The sequence below is a fragment of the Corvus moneduloides genome, chromosome 8, assembly GCF_009650955.1.
Source record: "Corvus moneduloides isolate bCorMon1 chromosome 8, bCorMon1.pri, whole genome shotgun sequence".
Lineage (NCBI taxonomy): Eukaryota > Metazoa > Chordata > Aves > Passeriformes > Corvidae > Corvus > Corvus moneduloides.
In genome coordinates this window covers 22691336-22708325 of record NC_045483.1, presented here as the reverse complement: position 1 = coordinate 22708325, position 16990 = coordinate 22691336, and the positions used below count along the sequence as shown (strand labels likewise).

At 36.8% G+C, this 16990-nt stretch overlaps 1 protein-coding gene across 8 annotated transcripts in view; it reads right to left on the bottom strand.

Annotated features, from left to right (window-relative positions):
• The window catches only part of LRMDA (leucine rich melanocyte differentiation associated), a 748939-nt gene that overhangs the window by 182048 nt on the left and 549901 nt on the right, over positions 1–16990 (bottom strand). The gene's annotated exons all lie outside the window — the stretch shown is intronic.

Sequence of the window (16990 nt, the reverse complement as noted above, 5' to 3'; positions counted from 1 at the left end):
TTTGCCTGACTGAAAAAGTACCCACCTTCTCCCTCTGCTGCATACCTTAAAAAAGGTGGAGCAGGCTTTGAACACTTGAGTAGGCTGCTATTAATGTGAACACATGGAAGGAACAGTGGATTTGGGTTTCACAGTTGCTCTGGCAATCACTCAGAGAATACAGACATTTAAATAACCACTTACTTCTTTGAGGATATAAATGTGTTGTACTGTCCTTAAAGTAGGAGTTACTCTCTTCAGCAGTACTGTCTTTGATATTTTGAAGATTGGCAGTATGCTTTTTCTAGGTTTCTTACAGCATCCTTCCTTTTGAAATTTCCCACCAGCCCACTGATCCCAGCAGGAACAACAGCGTCGATATAAAAAAAGACATGATGCCATCAGCTTCCAGAATATTACCACTAAGGGGTCAGTCTGAGAATCAGTAGACGACACAGCAGTAAAAATGCTGATGCCTTTTCTATACTACAACTCTCATCATTGCTACCCATAGCAGTGCTTCACCAATGAGAAATTTTATGAAAACCTTGGTGTAGATAGCCACTCAGGGTTGCAACAAGATATATATAAGTCATAACAGTACAGGAAATGTGAAGCTCCTGAAATACAAAAGGTTCAGCAGAGTAAATCCAGAAGATAGACTGACTATAGTTTGTAATTCAACCAAGCAATGAAGTTGTTAGGTAGACAAAAAATCTCAGTAAAATTTACTTTTGTTTTTAATTAGTCAACCAAAGCACCTTGTGCCCAAGGGCACTACACTTTGATTTAGGAACACTGAATTCTTGTCCTCATATTCCCTAGCAGACAAAAACTACTAGGTAGCAAACCTTTCACAGAAAACCTAAAACCAAGGAAAATGCTCTCAAATAGACAGCAACAGAGAAAATCAATCCAACAAACAAGATGAATCCCACCTCTTCAAGGCTGCTATTATCAAGCGACAACTAACTGAGTTGGTGTAAACTCAAGGATATACAATAGGCAGGAATACACTATAAGCAAGGAATGGTACAGGTGATAGCTTATTAGATCAAGGGATATAGTTATGAAGACTAGACAGGCCTTTTCACATGCATATCATTCTTCACATCTGAAGCAGAATCAGCAACATTTGATTTAAAAACTAGTTGAGAAAAGATGCTAGGAATTTACCCAGATTACGCTAAACAGATGGTAATCTGAGGGGAAAAATCAGTCAATATCTGTGGTGCAGAGAGGAGTGTTAACAAGGAGAGGGTGCCTGGCTTACACATGCCTAAAACCATAATTTTACCTTCCCTATTTGCCTGCTGCTCTAAGCAAGTAACTACTTTGCCTGCAGCTTAAGCAAGCCTGGTGAGACAGCTGAACTAAAAACTGAGAAAAGATTCTTTATACATTCATTATAAATGCACTAAAATTTCAGCAGAATGAGCACGTTTTGAGTTGGCAGCAAGTATTTCAGGATTCAATATTGTGCTGCCAGAGACACTGTGCCATGGTAAATAAACACTATAGCTTCGACTGTCCAACTTGGCTTTAAAGTGGCTTCTACCTGACACTCTGTTCATACAAACACTAAGTAAAGTCTTGAAAAAAGTTAATTGCTGGAGGCCATTTGTCCTGAAACAAAAGGGTTGATTATAGCAGCTCCAAGGAAAGTCTAGGAGTGTATATGGGGTGTAGAACCATATCCATATGCTACCTGTAAAGCAAGGATTGCCTTTTCAAAAGCCCCTTCTCCCAGCAAAAGCACATCTGTGTGGAAGGATGTTATTTTCCTGAAGAAGTTTCCAAGGATTTATGTCTTGGAGCACAAGAAAGCATTATTTGGAGCTCCATTCTCACCAGCAGTTTTCAACCAACAACGTAAAATTAAGACAAAACCATAAATTTAGTACATTTTATCATCAACACATACACAAACATAATTAAACACCCACCCCAGTTAACAGGCTGCACAAGGATGTTTCAGAAACCACATGTGGAGGCTATCCAGAAAGGTCCCTTTGAAGCGACAGGCCTTTGTTATCTCCTATACAATGAAGAATCAACCAACCAAGACTGAAAATCTCAGTGACTTTCACCTCCTCTTCTGGTGGAGGAGAAAAAGACGGAGTTTTATCTGTCTGAGCATAGGATAGCCTTGGATGTAAGGCAACTGTGATTTCTTAAGAAGAAAAAAAATCATTTTACAAAGTACATATGATATCACTGATACACATCACACACACACTCTTATCCCATGCAGATTTGTTACAAAAATATATTGCTAACAGTTGTGAGTCCTTTGCACTGTAGCCAAAGCTCCTACCAGCACATGTGATGCTATTTATTCAGCTCAGTCACTCAGAAGCTGTGAAAAGATGCAGTCCAAATCTTAACAGAGTTATGCCAGAAATCCAGCCCTATACTCGACACAGATCTTTAATTTTTATATCTACTCCTGTGTTTGCTTTTTCTTTTTTTGAATGAAAGAGATCAGTACAGCCCTTTACCAGGATGCTTTCCAAATGTGCTTTAACTTTTTACCACAGCAACTCAACCCCGAAAGGATGCAGTAGACAATTCTATGTAAAAGTTGAGGAATCTTTTGTACCCTTTTCATGCAGAAAAGCAACTTTCATACAGACCAAGAGGTCCCTATTTGCGTAAAATAAAACACTTGGTGTTTACTTGACAGAAACAGGTGATTCTATTTAAACTAGACAGGTTCCAATAAAACATTTGAGTCCCAATTGCTGACTGCTTACTTCTGCATTCCAACTACAAAATGTTGGTACCTTGATAGTCATTAACCACTTCTAATGCCTCAATGAATCAGCCATGCTGCGACAAAACGTGAAAACTACTACTTTGTTTCCCTATAAATGTAGATTGCAATACCCCAGACAGAAATAAACTAAACAGTGCTGCTGGGCTGCACTTCTGAAAATTAAGTACTTCTCAGATGACTGAAAATTCCTGCAACCTGTACTTTAGCTAAGCTATCACAATTCTCTTTCCACGTTACAGAAGACTTTGGGGTTTTCACAGTTTTGATTTTTGCCAGTGAGGCTCTCCAATGTCACCAGATCATTTTCAAAGACATAAATCTTGTTTTGAATTAGTCCGGGAAGTGAGTTACCTTTTGGAGTTGCAAAGAACATGAAGGCCCTCACTAAAAGCAGCACAAGGGATACTATGTTCTCAGGACCAAGTACAAAAAGGCATAATAAAAACAAGGACTGAGCTGTCTGGGCACTTAAAGAAGCATCCCTAGTGCAGATGTGGACTGAGTTACATGGGAGTGAAGATCTAGTAACACCTTTTCAAGTGGTTCAAGACTACTGCTGCTGGAAGCCTTTCCTGCCCATCTGACTCACAATAAAAACAGCCTCAGTGTAGTAAACAATACTTCACACCCTCACACATTATTTTTTCTTTATAAAACTTCTCCTGGATATAGCAACTGAGACACCACCAGTACTTCATACCAATATAAAAGAGATATGTCTTAAAAAAATCACCTCATCTGAAGGTATTTTTAAGAAGATGTTCATTGTATATGGAAAAGCTATACAAAGTGTAAGATTACACAATGCATTTTGTTAAGCTGACAATAAATTCCATTTTAATGTAATACAACATGGAAGTCATTGGTATTGCTGAACTGCACATATTTTAGTATTTCTAACTGTGAGGAACCAGTAAACATTTTTTTTCTTTAATGGTGAAGGAGAAAACTAAGCACATTAAATTATTAAATGCTTGGAACTTTAATTAGAAACAAAATTAACTTTTGTATGATTTGTTAATTCAGATGTTCATGGAAGTAGGTATACATGAGGTCTGTATAGGAATAACCCTTACAAACGCAGAGAGAGAACAGAAGCAACTTGGTGTGTTTACAGACTTGCATTCCCTCTCTTTAATGACAACACGTATTTATTAACCTAAATGCAAAATTCAGACAATATAAAAATTAAGGATGTCATACCTTGTCTACAGTGCATAGTTAGGAACTAACTTGCCCTCAAGGTATTAGGCACAGACATGCAGTATATAAACACATGTAAATACAGTGTATGGTGATTCTATTGTACAATAATATAGACCCAGACAAGTCTGGCCTTATTATGATTGATTATTAAGAAAAAACTCAAACCAAACCAACCAACCAAAAAAAAAAAAAAAAAAAACCCACTCCCCCAAAACATAACTAATCAGGATTGCAAATTTCCCCAAAGTCAAATTGTTTTGTAGGTTGCATCCATAAAAACATATCTCTGTACAAACATCTGTTTTCACAGAAACTGTACTAGGGCCTTTACCCACTTTAAAAAAAAAAAAATTAAGAAAAGGAACTGCAGAAACTTTGTCTATTTGTATAATGGTTCAATCACTCTTTTATGGATACCCTTGAATTTACCATTTTGTCTACTCATTTATAGACATTAGTCTTGTGATGTATGTAATATATTGCCCACATTTTGGAGAACTACCCCAGACAAGAGAGAGGGCTGACATTAGCAAGTCTACAGGTTCAGAGCACTTCAATTCCTAGCCTAAAGTGAAGTAAGATATTCTTGTATTTTTAAAGGTACTGAGTATCCATAATTCCATGCAGTTCACAAAAGATGCAGATGCACAAAGAAAGAAAAACTAACCTTGGATATCTCAAAATCAGGTAGCCAAAAAATCACTCATCAAAATTAGCAGACACCTTAAAATATAGGCCTCTGTGATTTGACTCTAATTAAATGGAAGCTGAAGTCGGAGCCAGGATTAGAAGCCACAGGGGATCCTTTGATCTCAGTTTCTCAGACTGCGCTGCTTTTTGCACTACCGCACTTTCCCTTCACTTCAGCAACTCTTGTGCTGCTGCTTTAGCAGAAGAGTCAAATCGACTACAGGCATGTGGCTGGGAAAGAATTTTTGGCATCTCTACAAACATTCACAAATGGCATTATCTTCAACAGATGAAGACTGATATTTTCAAAGTCCTCCTAAAGTTTTGGTCCACTGGACCTGAACAGTTCATGTTTTTCTCTGAGTATTTTATACAGGTCAAGGGTACTTTAAATTGTTTACAATTACATAGTGGCATATCCAAAATATATGCAATATGGAATTGCAGAAAACAATAAATAAAACCTTAAAAAGCTGACAACATAGGTTATTACAAAGCTAACACTATAAATATAAATATACATGCAAGGCATTCATACTCTACCTTTATAAATAACCATTTCTCCTTCTGCCACAAAGTTCTTTTCCAATATTAGTATAGACATTAGGGTCCAGAAAAAACAAAAGGAATGTTTAGCTTGTGAACTTCAGACAGACATTTTAGTAATTTTGAAGGGATGAGTGTAAAAGCTGTCTTAATGACCTCACAGCAAGAAGGATTAATATTTTTGTCTTCCTACCCTATGCCAAAAAATAAGCATACAAAAAGAGAAAATTTTAACTAAAAAGAATTTGTCAGAGAAATATAAATAGCTTGTTAGGGAACTGTGACACAGTAATAGGTATAAAATTTAGAAGAAAGTTTACATTTCCTACAAAGGCCCCACATCCTGCGGTAGGCACATTTTGTGTTGCTTCCACTATAAGAAATTGAAAAGGGAGCTTTACTGAGCAGGTAAGGCTACATGAGTGTGCTATGCGTGTGCACTGAGTTGGTGCAGATGTCCCCAGATCACCTACTTTCCAAAAAAAGGTGCAACTGTAAAAGAAGGCTGAAGAGAAAGCTTTCAGGTACCTTTGCTCTCTCCAGACCTGAAAATAGATATAATTTAAAATCTAATTTAGCAGCCCTACACTATACAGGAGCATCTTAATGTGATACAATAGGCACAGAATTATTCACTGCATCTGTCTACTACCATTCAAGAAAATCAACCATTATTCTCAATCTACTAATATAAGTGAAACTTAGTACATAATAAACATCTAATTAAATTACTTCCTCAGCACATTTTCCCCATAAAGTTATTTTTAAGCTACTGACAATGTATACAAGAATTGAACAACGTGTATTAAACTGTAAGCTATTAATTTTGGAATGGATCTGTACAGGCTCTTTAGAAATATTAACAAATGACTCACTGATTTTCAAACCATTACTACATGGTATGGACAATTCAAGATTTTTTTTCCTCAGTAGACAGAGATTTAAGAATTAATAAATTATCTTTGTTTTCTTTATAAAGAAATTCGCATTATAGTGCAAGTATATAACTTGCTAGGAACATACAACAGTGAGTAATAGCACAATTAATTTACAAGATATTTCTACTCTTTATTGTAATGTTTCTATACATTCAATTATGAAAAACATCAAAAGATTTCCCTCTCAAGAAGTACATTAGACAGTCAGCATTCTTTTTTCATAACATACAAAAGATATATTTTAAGGCTATATGAAAGACAAAACACTTTCAGCTAAGATTTTTGGTAGTATTGCCATTTCTACTTTGCTAAGCCACAGAAGTTCAAGAAATGTGAATTAGCTTCTTTTGTGAACATTATTGATTCTCCAGCTTCCAAAAATTTTGTTGTACCTACAGGTGAAAAAAGCATTTTTACAGATCAACAAGAGATTTGACAATATCAGGAACCTTTTAGGTAGTTAAAACAGAGAGGAATTCACACTTACCCTGAATATTAATGCGTACTTCTGTAGATGTGCTTTACATTGTTTGCTCCCTGTGTACAATACTTAGAAATCTGTTCCAACTCATTTCATCCTGAAAACTTGGTAACATCTGCATTTGCAGATGTAGGCTATACAAATAAAATTTCTTTTGAAAGTGTTTTTTAGATGCAAAATAACTAGACTTCTACTTTAAAAAATTTAGAAATGTCTCTCAGGAGGTTTGAGAATGTCAATTTGTTCAAACCTGTACTAGCTCTGCTTTCTGACAATCTGTACTGTAAATCTCTCGTTAAACACGTGGTATTCAGTTTGGAACACTAGTATCATGGTCATGAAAAGAGAAACAAAAATTAAGATAATGTTAGCCTATTGTACCTTTGCTCTGGAAGATAAGATGTTGTCATGGTTTTGGTGATTTTGAATAACTATCCTTAAAAGAGTGATCATTGTAGCAAATGAAATGCCTTAATACTCCTCCTGGGCAGCCAGGTCCATTTGCTATTATTTTCCTTATTTGAAATCAAGAACATGTGTCTGAATGGTGTTGAAAGCTCTGCCAAAAACATACAATAGTACAACTCAAAATGCCTGATGCAACAGACAGAGACGTACTCCACAGCCAGAGGAGAATATGGACTTGTGTCACATGATGACCATATGTGTCATTAGTCAGGGAAAGTCATTCAAGCAAGCAACACAAAAAGAAGGATTCTTGTTACAATCATTCTGTTTGGAATAACTTGAGAGCAAAAAGGAAGAATTATAAAGTCTCCTGCCTTGTTTGCGGCTGGGCTTGTTTTTGGCATCACTTTTTAAATAAGACACTCATACTATCAAAGGTCTACTCTCTGAAAATTGACCTTTCTAGAGCAAGGTTTTCTTGGCTTTGACAGTGATACAAAGAAAGGAACACTGCCTGAGAGAGAAAGAGAGACCTACAATAAGCAGAGTTTAAATCTGATATTGTAACAGTTGTATTTCACAGCAAGAAATAAAATCTGGGGAAGAAAAAAAAAAAAAAAGAAAATGCTCTGATATGGCCAACATAACATTCATTAGAACACACTAATAGGAGTTTAAAGCAGCAGAAATACTGTTAGGTCTTTTACAGAAGAACATTTCTAAATTCATTTTGGATGTTCATTCTGGGATGCACCATAGACCTTACAAAGCCCTTTTGAATGACATAAGAAAAAGCAGTTTTGCATATTATGTGAGACAGTATTTTTAAATACTAACTTGTGGGCAAAACATATTGCTATAAGTGCTAGTATGTCTTATGTTCATGGAGATAGAAAAGAATTTTGAGAAGAAAAGCCAGTCCTTGGAAAGATATTAGGACTGGTAAGCTGCTTTTCTGGATTTAGTCGAAATTTCATCGGCGCTGTGGGTAACATTTCTAGTTTTGTAGCTGAGTTTTCAAACAATGAAATGTTCTTGTTTCACACAAGTCAAGGAGCTAAATCACTTTTAAAACTCTTAGCAAAAATAAGCGGTTTGAGTCAATGTTGCTCCAGGTAACACTCTCTGCTTTGGGACTAAAAATAAAATCGCTCATTCAGAATATAAGTGGGGAAAAAAGCAAGCTCTGCAGAGTTTTCAAAAATATTTCTTCCTTCTGGGTTTGAAGCTAAACTCACTATTTATGAGAAATCTTGGCAGAACATAAAAATTTGAAACAACTCAGCTGCAAAGACTGTCAATTCTTTACCTTGTGTAAAATGATAGGTCTTTCACTACAAAGACACTGGCAAGTTATTAAAGAATACAAGTATTAAAAACAAGTAAATAAATAACTCTGGTTTGCACACAATCACACAAGGCTTTTTGAAACATGTGAAAGGTACTTAGCATAATGGTCTCTAAATTTGTAAGGAAACAAAATTGCTTGGCACTTAACTGAAACTGGCCAATGAATGGTTTCAAAACTCAGCTCAGGAATTTGGGAAAGACACAGTGAAGTCAATGTAAAGTCATTTGAATAGGCTTTAAATCAGAACAGGAGTCAAAAGGATAGATGAGTAAACTTGATTAATTTCTTCATTTCTATGCAACTAACAGTACTAAACAGTGTCCTTGCTAATATTTAAACCTGAATGAGTGACTTATTCTGTGTGTGATCCCCGGGAGATTAATCAAGAAAACAATAGAAGAACAGTCATCTATCCTACAATCTTATCAGAAGTTATAAATTTACAAAACTTTGGTACTACAGTAAAGAAAGCTTTATAAAAGGATCTGATCAAACTGTCCCATGTTAGAATGGTCACTTTACACCACTTCTGTGTCTTAATATGCTGTGTGATATCCAAGCAAGCAGCTATGTAGTTTTCCTCATTTATTCCTATGAATTAGTGTCTGTGATTTTATCTACATCTTCTCCTTTGTGCATGCAAGTGTGTGTGTGTTGTCATGCCCCAAGCAGTTCTGTGGAGTTCTCAGGGTTGAAGCAGCTCTTTTATTGTAATCAGTTTTCATTACAGTCCTTTGATCTCTCTCCATTCTTTGTATACAACACTTCATCACCTTTATTTTCTGTCATAATTGCATGTGAAAGATTTCTCCTTTGATAGACCCTGAATGCCAAATCAGTATCGAAAAGAGTGTTGAAAAGTGTCATGTGCTCTGTCTGCTTTAAAAGGCATCCCATACACCTGTGGAAGACAAACAATTTTTCAGTGATATGACATATCTATCATCCGTCCACAGGATATGAGCTGTTCTGTCTGCTTAATAGCAAGGGGCTATGCATAGCAAAATAGTAACTGCTGAAAGAAATGTGTAGCACATTGCAAACTGTCTGGCAGCCCTCCCTAAGCCTCATCTCATTCTGGCCTGCTGATAATTCACAGACTGTGTTCCTGTGCGCTCATCACTTCGGCAGTAAGAGTGGCTAGATGGGGCCCCCTGTCTCTGCTCCCTGTCACACTGTCATTCAGGTGTGTCTGTCTGCCATCACCTGCTGACACAGCCACATGCATCTCAATTACAGAATAGGCCTCCATTCACACTGCTGATGAAGATGTTCAGTCTGTACTGGCTAACAGCATTCTTCCTTAAAGATGTGTCTTTTGGGGTTTGTGAAAACAGACACCAGGTGAAATGTGTTGGCTGCTACAGAATAATATTTCTCAACATACTTTTGGTAACAAATTATTAGTGGTCAGTCCTTTTCTCTACAATTGTAAGCCTCTGCCATCCTCTGCAGTGATAAAATACAGTGAAGGGGTATAAAATTATTTTTATTTTCCCCTTCTCTACTTCAGTGTGAGGACAAGTGATTAAGCAGCAAAACTGGAAAGCCAGATATGATACAATGTCAAAGTAATTTATTTCTCTCTTTTACAAACGCCATGCATTTTTACAACCAGGGATGTTATTAACACTGCCAACACAGCACTGAAGACATCCATATTCACCTTATAGGAAAAGAAAAAAAATTAAAAAAAGGAAAAAGATAAAAGGAGGGAAAATGCTTAGATGATGATAATGGGAGATATATAATTGTTACATATGTAATTCTATGGCCATGGAAGGTAACACACAGTGATACCTGACCAGCAATGCTACACGATACACACAGGTCCTGTTAGGCGTGGCTGAGCGAGCTGGGGATATTTAGCTTGGAGAAAAGGATGCTCAGGAGGGACCTTATCACTCTCTACAGCTCCGTAAAGGGAGGCTGTAGCAAGATGGGGGTCAATCTCTTCTCCCGCATAACAGGGGACAGGACAAGAGAAAACGGCCTGAAGTTGCACCAGGAAAGATTTAGATTGAATAATAGGAAAATATTCTTACTGAAGGAGTTGACAAGCACTTGAACAGACCCAGGGAAGTGCTGGAGTCACCATGCCAGGAGGCATTCAGAAGGTGTACAGATGAGGCAGGTAACAGCCTTACCAGAGGGGATGCAATACTGGATCTGTTAGTAACCAACGCAAGTGACCTCATCAGGGAAGTCAAGATTAGAGACAGTGACCATGCCTTGGTGGAGTTTGCTGTCCTGAGGGATATGGGTTGAGTAAGGAGTAACGTTAGGCCACCAAACTTCAGAAGAGAAAACTTCTAGCTCTTCAAGGAGATTGTCAGAAGGACTTGCCCTAAGGAAAAAACAAGTGGAACAGAGCTGGCAGATTAAGGAAGTCTTCCATAGAGTGCAAGAGCTGGCAATACCCAGGTGCAAGACATCGGGCAAGGAAGGCAAGAGAGTGGCATGGCTGAGTAAGGACCTGCTGGTCAAACTGAAGGGGAAGAACCAAATGCACAGAGAGTGGGAACAAAGACAGGTACCTTGGGAAGAGTATAGGGGCGATGTTCAGTTGCGTAGGGACGGGGTGAGGAAGGCTGAGGCAAAGCTGGAACTGAACTGGGCAAGGAACACAGAGTAACAAGAAGGGCTTCTACAGATAAGTTAACCAGAAAAGGAAGGTCAAAGAAGGTGTACCCCGATAAACAATGTTGGTAAACTGGTAACAGTGGATGAGGAGAAGGTTGAATTACTCAACAACAGAATGAGAGTGGCCCTGCTAAGAAGGACTTTGGGGTGCTGCTAGATGAGAGGCTGGACATGAGCAGGCCATGTGCACTGCCAGCCCAGAAAGCCAAACATGTCATGGGCTGCAGACCTCACTCTGTTCCAGCTTAATATCTACGCATTTTCCCTTTTCTTTGGTAACTGACAGAAATCAAGCAAGTTAAGCCAATAATTTGTTCTGAAAAATACCAAATTTACAGATGTAATCTTCTCACATAAAACCTTTTAAAAGTTGGATTCTTGGGCTGTGTAGCTCAACATATGTATTACATTTTCCATTTTTCTTTCTACAATTAAAAAGTACTATATTCAGTTCTTTTCAGACCTACCACTTACTCCTGACCAACAGCACTTTTCTTCTCTCCTTGACCATAAGCTTCTCTTAAACAGGAAACTGTCTTCAGCTCTAGAAAGTCCCTTTCGTTCAACAGGCTTTAAAATCAATAATGATTCATGATTAACTCCAGATCCACATATTGGAACTTTACAGTGAAATTAACTAGTAATTGCTATATTTTTACTTTTGCATAGACAGATACACTTTCTTCAGATTTCTCAAATTTTCAGTACTCACAAAGGACAACTGAGATTATAGCATTTAAAGTAAACAGCTCACTTCTCTGACTTAACATATGGAATTAAAAATTCTAATATCCATCCCATCAATAAGCAACCCAACACATGTAATACATACTGAACATAAAGCCACAGTTATCTTTCTCTGAGAGTATGACAAGGAGACATAGATCTACCTGCCGTGTATGCACAAATAACTGTATGATCAAATAATAGGGTCCTTGATATGTACATCAAGAGACCACTTAGCAAGTTTTCAGTTTTACTCCTCTATCAACAATCTCATTTATGCACTTGTCCTAAACATGAACAAAATGATTCAATGAAAGAATAATTACCATAAACTAGAGAACATTATTGCCTAGGTTTTTCCTCCTTGAACTCAGATGGGTGACTTGTACTGACCCTTTCTTGATGATGATCCTTAAAAAACTGGAAAGATTACTCTTCAACAATAAAGAATATTGTCAAGACTGAATATACAAAATGAAACTCAAGGACAGTTATGCAATTGCCGTCTGGACTTAATCTTTTCAAGACTCAAGATTTTAAATTAAACTCAAGAGCATCTGTATACAACTAGCAGAAATTAATAACTATAATTGTGCATGACAAGTGAAAAAATCTAGTCCTCTCACCTTTTCTTAATTTTTAAAAAGGCATGGATTGTGACCTCAACTCAACGAATAAGAAATCTTAAAGCTGAAATTACTTTCTAGTTAGATTTCTTGCTTCTTTATTTCTTCCTTGTCCCAATGTGGACATAAATGGTGACCTGTTAATTTGTTTTAAACTCAGTCCCATTCCTACTGTTTTCAAAGAGAACTGGGATAAACAGCCCAACAAATAAAAATAACTTCCATATTATAAAGGCAATGGTATCAGGCTATGTGGCTCTGAATTGTGAAGGAATATAAAGAAGTGAAGACTTACATTTATGAAAAAGACATTAAGTCGCAGTTGGCAACCTTTGTGCAAAGATATAATTCAGTCTATGCAGTTCTGCAAATTTTAAAAGTGGCTTAACTTTAAATAAATAAATAAATATATATATATTGTATTATACAGAGAAGGAAAACAATCCTGCAAGTAGTCAGTGCTTAGGGTCTTCCTATCTCATAAAGTAGGGCTACACTCAGTAAGAACCAGAAGAAGAAAAAACTTTTTGAAGAAAAGGAAACATAGTTTCTCTGTTTTTCTCATTGTTTATTCATTTTAGTGGAAATAAATGCGACTTGGACACAATCTTTCTCTCTTTTATATTCCTCCTTTTAATATTCTCATACATACCCTCTTTTTGGAATCAAACATTTGAGAAATGTCTTCATTCTCCTTGCTTTTCCCCCCTTACCTCACACGTGTGTCTGTTTCTATCGCAACCATTTTTCAAGACTGAAAGATGAAACTTCATTTCCTTTATCGTCCCGTCCTGTCTAGTGTCTTTGAGACATAAAACTTTTAACTATACCTGTTTAGTAACAAAGCATCAAAGAAGATTTAAGAATTTCTAGTTTGATCTCTGTATTACAAAAAGTAATTACAGGAAAGAATAATTTTACAACTATTTAAATTTATCAACCCTCAGCAATATTTATAATGGCAATTGAGAAGATATAAATGTTATATATATATTTTCTTTGTCATATTAAGGATTAGAAAACAGTTTTGAAAGTTATGAGCTGAGCGGACAAGAAAAAAAAGAGAAAGGAAACAGAGGTAGACAGTGATTAAATTATTTGCCCAAGGCTACGTAACAGGTCAAAGGCAGAAATGTGAATTGGAAACAATTCCCCTAGCTTTCCAACACAGTTCCTGAACACCAGACTATCCTGAGTTTTTGAGTAGGACATAAAAAACACCACTCCAATGAAAAATTAGTATTAACCTCTGACAAAAATCTATGGAACTCCTAATCGTGGCACTTTGCCATTATTTTAAATATTCTGCATGTACATGTGTGTGCATGTAGCTGTAATCTGGTGGCTCTTGGGCAATCATAAGTGTTGCCTCACACTTCCACAGGATGGGAGAACTGTAAAGCAAAGCTGATCGAAACTGTCACCCTTGGGCCATAAGAGTCGACACTCTTGATTATACCAGGGGATGTCCAGGGTGCATCTGCTGACATTGTGTAAATCATCATTATTTATTTTTTAAAAACATATCATAAATAATTTTAACATGAAGAATGCTCTCTGTGAGAGAAACACTTCAGGAAAAAGGTGACATATTAGAATGATTGCATTTTAAAAAAAATTTATTCACCATAGCACTGAGTATTCAGTGTGATGTAACTTGAGTTATGGATGCATCTCTCTCTTAAGACAGCTTTCTCAGTGTACAGAAATGCCAATATGGTGTAGTGGTGTTGATGCAATAAACACAACTAAGAAAATGAAGTATATAAGAAATGAAGGGATCCATAACTGCACAGCACATTTAAATGAATAAAGATAATAAATCTGTAAACACAAACTTCATCTGCCTTGACTAAAAAGCAAACTTGCAGAGATGTCAGTAGAACAGAACAATGATACAGAAAAGACTCTGTATCACATACTGCTCCTTCAACTCCATGATTACATCTATTCATCTAGGTCATTTTCATCTAGTATATCATTACAGCTTTCCTCCATCTGAGAAGATCAGATCTGCATTTGATCACCTCCACATTCTCACAATCAAATCTCAGCATCTTCTGATGCCAGAAGTCCAGCAGCATTTCACAGTGTCTTCTAGCTGTTAAAATACTGTATACTTCCATAAGATTGTTACGAACAAACATCTTCCAGAAAAAAAAGAAATTGTAGTATTTTTTCAAACTATTGCCTTACTAAGAGGTCTCTGTTGATGAACCAAGTACCACAAAGTATGGTATGACCTCATCTAAGAGCTTGCCTGTGCATGCCACAGGCTGAGGTACTGCAGACTTTTTTGTTCAGGTTAGATGAATTAATTGCACTTATGCCTCTTTCTGTGGAGATTTTATCTCTTACTTTTAGCACATTAAAATATCAACGTTACCAACCTCACTTATGTTATTGGGCTGCTGACAGTCTACCTGAAAGAAAGGCCCAGTCTTGTATAAACTACACACTCAAAACCTTAATGAAAAGTCAATAAACTTTGTTTTCCTGTAGCAAGAGAGAGACTTACCTACTCGAAGGTCAATTTGATTCATCATTCCAGGAAAGATTCCTTAAATAAGAATTTGTATTTCCAGGGCCTTGCTACTAAAAATAGTTATGAAATATATGAACATTCAGTCTGGCAAAATAATAGGAATTAAAGTACTGGAAGTTTACTCTAAAAAAGTAAATATGCTTCTGTAATACCATGGCAAAACTCATTCATGCTGACTTATAATGCAGAATATGAGACAGTTGTGCCTACTGCATGTGGAAACAAGAAAATAGAGCGAGCTTCCAAAGTTATCTTTGTTATTAAAAACAAACCCCAAAACCCCCACAACATTATGAAGTGGTTCATTTTTAAATGTTAAAAAACCTATTCAGTTACACTGCACAGAAAACAAATACAAAGGTATTTATGCAACAGTCTACTGTATCACCATAATTTTTTAAACAAGATTTTCCCACCAGTCTCAATTTCACCTCAAGTAAGGATTCTCTGTAATCAACACACCAATTTCCTAACTGAAACATGCAGAAAGCAATCTGTAACTATTGATCTACTGTTCTAGCTGGAGCTGCAGTCTGCCTAAGCTACCTAAAAGCAGATTGCCCTGTGATACCCTCACAACGTTATCACTTGTTCGGAATTTTTTGAAAGACGTTCCATTTGGCAATAACAACAGAATGAAGTAATAGGCTTATTCACTTATACACAGGCTTGAATAAGAGAGCATAACCTCTTCCTAGCTCTGTTATCAAAGACCTATCTCAGTGGATATTATGCCTTATGTTCAACTCAGTAGGATTTTTGGTCATGCTGAGAGCCAGAAAAATGTCAGCTATGACACAAGCCAGAAATGCTCAGTGATCAGTGGATCACTGCTGGACCAAACTGTTTCACCCATTGCAAGGATTAGCAGCAACTCCAGCTTCAGGCCTCATCTACATCTTATGTTCATGATTATGAATTATGAACACATGTCTCTGGTTGCAACATCAGTCAAAGGAAAAGTCACTTATACTCACAAGTTAACAGAGCTGACTGCAACACTACTTAAATCCTGCAGTACTCTCTCTGAACCCACCTCACAGAGCAGCACTTTATTTTCAAGCAGAAAAACAGAAAATCTGGTTTCAAAGCTAGGGATGGAATGAGGCAGACACTAAAGTAAAAAAATCCAAAATATCCTGTGACATCTAGATTTCTCCCAAACAGCTAGAACACATACCTTATCTAAATATCATCTTTTCAAAGAAGTCTTTCCAGAATAATTGTTGTGCTGATATCATGAAATCATGAGTGAGAAGGAAAAAGGTCAAAAAGACTTTGAGTAAGCAAGAAAGGTGTGATCACTGTCAGTGTTTCAAAAAAACCCAAAGTTATAATTTCAAAACAAACAGAAGGAAGCCAGAAAGAAAATGCTAAAATCTTTCCCATCATAAGAAGTCAAAACAAAAGACACATTCCAAGACTTGTGTATACAGAATACTAATAAACACAGGAATGGGACCTTTAAAGAGAAGAAGAACTGCCTCCAACTAAATAGCAGCAATTTAAATCCCTGCTTCTGCCTGATAAGGTACAAACTACCCAACTAAGCTGTCCAGAGATGAAACTAAAAAACCTGACACTGGCAGACTCTCTGGGTTTAACAGAGCTTCTTCATTAATTATCTAGACATTGGCGCTGCTACTGCGAACTCCCAACTATACAGAGCAAGAAAAACTCATTTGGCCACAAGCACTTGAATGTTAAAAAAAAACCCAACAAAAAAAACCCCTGCATTTCAGTGGATACAGCATTTGTATGCTTATCTATGGGTTTTTAATGTCACTTTACAGTTAATAATTAGCCCTCCTCTGGCTTGCACAAAGAGTGCCACTGAGACAAAAGAAAACGTTAAGTGTGTTAGCTATACTTGCCACTGGTATAAATAGTCAAAGGGATGATTAATGAATGAGGGGGAGAATTAAACAGAGCAGTGAACAAAGACAAAGCCCGTTTGCTTGGCTGCCCACAAACCAAGACAAGCTGCATCCATAAAGAAACTACAGAAAGTGACAAACAAAAAATCAGCTTAATAGACAGCTCATGAAGACTTTATTTAACCCCACATTATG